The 3,188-nt window shown below is 60.0% G+C and overlaps 1 protein-coding gene across 2 annotated transcripts in view; it reads left to right on the top strand.

Moving 5' to 3' along the window:
* Positions 1-621: 621 nt before the first annotated feature.
* The window catches only part of AKT2 (AKT serine/threonine kinase 2), a 40,928-nt gene continuing 38,361 nt past the window's right edge, over positions 622-3,188 (top strand). For both annotated transcript variants that reach the window (XM_074219073.1, XM_074219072.1), the window contains exon 1: positions 622-766. The gene's annotated coding sequence lies outside the window, so the exon portion shown is untranslated. The remainder of the gene's footprint in view (positions 767-3,188) is intronic.

Genomic DNA, 3,188 nt, shown 5'->3' with positions numbered 1-3,188 from the left:
GGCCCGCGTCTGTGGGACCGGGCCAATGACGACCCGCGTGTCCCCACACTGGCGTCGGGTACATGGGCCCTTGCCCCCTGGGGGGGCCCTAGGGTGTCGCCCAGCCATGGGCTGCCCGGGTGGGGTCCTCAGCATCGGGGCCGGATGGCGGCCCCATGTGCCTCAAGGCTCTGCCCTCCCGCTGCCATGTGAGCCCAGGAGCCCGGGGGCGCCGCCACCACGCTGCGCCTGCGCGTAGGCAAAATGACACCTTCCCCCGGTTCCATCCTGCGCGCCTGCGCAGTCCCTGGGAGAGGCCCCCCCACCCCCGTCTTGGGCTCCCACCGGTTTCGTTCCCGGTCGCCCCCGCTTTCTGAAACCGCGCCTGCGCGGTAACCCGACGATGTCCCAGAGTCCTTCAGCCGGGAGTCTGCGTGTTTTCAGCTTCCCGGACAGCCCCGCCTTCGCCCCCCGCTCCGAGCGCCTCGTTCGTCATCCCTCGCGTCAGTTCCTGTTTGTGGCAGAAGGGGGCGGTCCTTCCGGCCGGGGGGCGGGCGGCAGGCGGGGGAGGCGAGCCGCGGGCCGGGGAGGGAGGGCCGGGAGGGAGGGGAGGAGTGCCGCGGGAGGGGGGCGCGCTCCGGAGCTGCTGCGCGAGCCGTTGGGGCCTGACGCCGAGGACGCTCCTCGGCCGCCCGGAGCCCGCGGAGCCGCCGCAGGAGGCCGCCGTCGGCCGGCGATGGGCGGGAGCCGGCGCCCCCCGAGGAGCCGCTGCGGCCGCCGGTGACAGGTGAGGGGGGGCCGAGGGAGGGGGCGGCGGCGCCGGGGCCCCTCCCCTCGTCGATCCCGAGTGGGGGCGCGGAGCGGGCCGGGGTCCGCCACGAGGGGTGGGGCGGGGGCCGGGCCGACCCTGACCTTGGCCCGGCCCCCCGACGCGGGTCCTCCCTGTCTCCTCGGGCCCCCCAGGCTCGGGCGGGGGCCGCCCCCCGCCCCCCCCCCCGTGTCTCCGGTTTGTTTTCGTCCTCGGGCGACTCCTCGTGGCAGCGGGCCGGGGGGGGGGGGCGGCCGATAGTGGGGCCCCTCCTGCCCCCGCGGTGCCCGCGGGCGCCCGGGGAGCTGGTCGGAGGGGAAGCGCTGTTTCCCTCTTCGCGAGCGCCCCGTGCCGTGGCCGGGCCGCCGAGCTGCCACTTCCGTGGCCGCGATCTCAGTGAGAGATTCCCCGAGCGTGTGTGCGCCTCCGAGCCCGGGAGGAGGGGTGGGCTGGGGCGGGAGGAGCGGCCCAGCCGGGCCTGGGCGGGGAGGCGGCGGCGGCAGAGGCGGCGGCCCAGGGCTCTCCCCGGGGAGGGAGGTGGTGGCAAGCCGGCCAACAGCTGGCTCCTCCGTGTGGCCTGCTGGAAAGCAGCCAGGAGGCTTGGGTTCGGGTCCTCAGCCTCTCTTTCCGGTGACCTTGGTGACCTTGGACAAAAGACTGCCCTAGCCTTGGCCACAGTCAGGATGGCCACTGGCCTTTAGCCTTTTAAGATTTTCAGAGAGCTTTCCATGAGTTGGCCCATCAGAGGCATACGGCCACCCCCGGGGCAAATGGGACTGCTATTTTATCGTTATTGTCATTATTAACCTTTTACAGTTTACAGAATGTGACTTTTTGAGTCAGCTTGAGTAGGCTGCCCAAGGGCTGTGTAGGCAGGTCTTCTCTGTATCCATACCTATCACTCGTTTCTTCCTCTGTCAAATAAATAGGTTGGAAGAGGTAACCACTCAGGATCTTTCCAGCCCTAAGCCCCATGGACCCTTAAGTATCAGCTGGCTAGTGGTAGCTCTGACTCTCCCCAGTGAACCCCAAGGGACAAGCATCACCCACTCAGTTCCTTAGCTGACCCACAAACAAGACCATGCAGTTGGTAATTAGAGCTAATTCTTGGCCATCAGCGAGGGCTGTTGCCTCTGTTCCGATGAAGTTGCTCAGTCCTGTTGGAGAGCAGGACCTTGGAACTAGCTAAGTCCTTGTCAGTGACCCATCAAGAGGTTCCCTCAGGAGTAGGGAGGGGGCACCTACCTTTCCGTTTCTCCCTCTTTGGTGGTTGTGAAAAGAGTCCAGCAAGAGCTGCTTTGGGTTTATCCCTACTTCTAAAAGGGTTCATTTGTGCTCTGAGCATTGTTGGGGAGCTAAGGCAGGTCACCACTGGGAGCCATCCCGCCTCATTTCTCTGATTACAAAGAGGGTTTCTCACTACAATTTTGACTCCGGAGCCCTTCTGGTATCTGTTTCTCTTTTCTCCTTTGATTTCCAAACACTTCTCCATTCCTAACAGCTCAGGTCCATCTCTGCTTTGCTGTATTTGTGTGTGTGTGTGTGTGTGTGTGTGTAACACCCATCCACTCTATTCATTTAGCAAACCTTACCCAAGCCCCAACTTGGCATGGGGTCATTTGGAGGAGTATCCATGTCTTTCCAAAACTCCTAGCAATTAAAAGAAAGAAGAGCTCCCCAAATAAATACCATTGTTGAGTTTGCTGAGTGCATGTGGGGAAACAGACATCAAGAAGATCCACGGAGCCCCAAGGAGGACTAGAAAAGAATAGCCAGCATTTATCTAGGATTTAAGCTTTCAAAGTGCTCCATCCTTTCTCTTTTTTGAGCTTCACAACATCCCCAAAGGGGCAGCTCCTACAGACATTCTCCCCATCCTTGTCAGCTGAAGAAACTGAAGGTGTTGCCTTTGTTTAGAGACCCAGGTGGTGAGGTGCTCCATGTTCAGCACTCTTCAGATTGAGCACTAGGCTGGGGAATTCCAGGAAGCCTGGAGGACTGGAGAAGATGCGATTCTTGCCTTCATATTTCTAACGATGTCTTTCTTAACTTCACCACCCTGGTACTCTGCCTTAGTAAGTAGAAGAGAGAAAGTAGCACATCGAATGTTGGAGAAGATTCTTCTGGGCAGTTGTCGTCACCCACCCCTGGAGAGCTTTTTAGGTCTTTGAAGTTGTATATGCAGACCCACTCAAGTGATCCTCCCCACAATCCTGGGAATGAGGTGTTATTATTTCTTAATTTATAGGTGAGGAAACTGAGGCAGACAGAGGTTAAGTGACATGTCAAGGGTCACATTTCAAGTTGGGTGTCTGAAGTAGTGTTTGAACTAGGGCCTTTCTCACTCCAAGTTCAGTGCTCTATTTGTTTTGCTTTCAAATATTTGAATGTTCTCAGGTGG

This window comes from Macrotis lagotis, chromosome 1 (genome assembly GCF_037893015.1).
Source record: "Macrotis lagotis isolate mMagLag1 chromosome 1, bilby.v1.9.chrom.fasta, whole genome shotgun sequence".
Lineage (NCBI taxonomy): Eukaryota > Metazoa > Chordata > Mammalia > Peramelemorphia > Peramelidae > Macrotis > Macrotis lagotis.
Note: the sequence above shows the minus strand (reverse complement) of the source record. Positions and strands in the feature narration are given on the sequence as shown.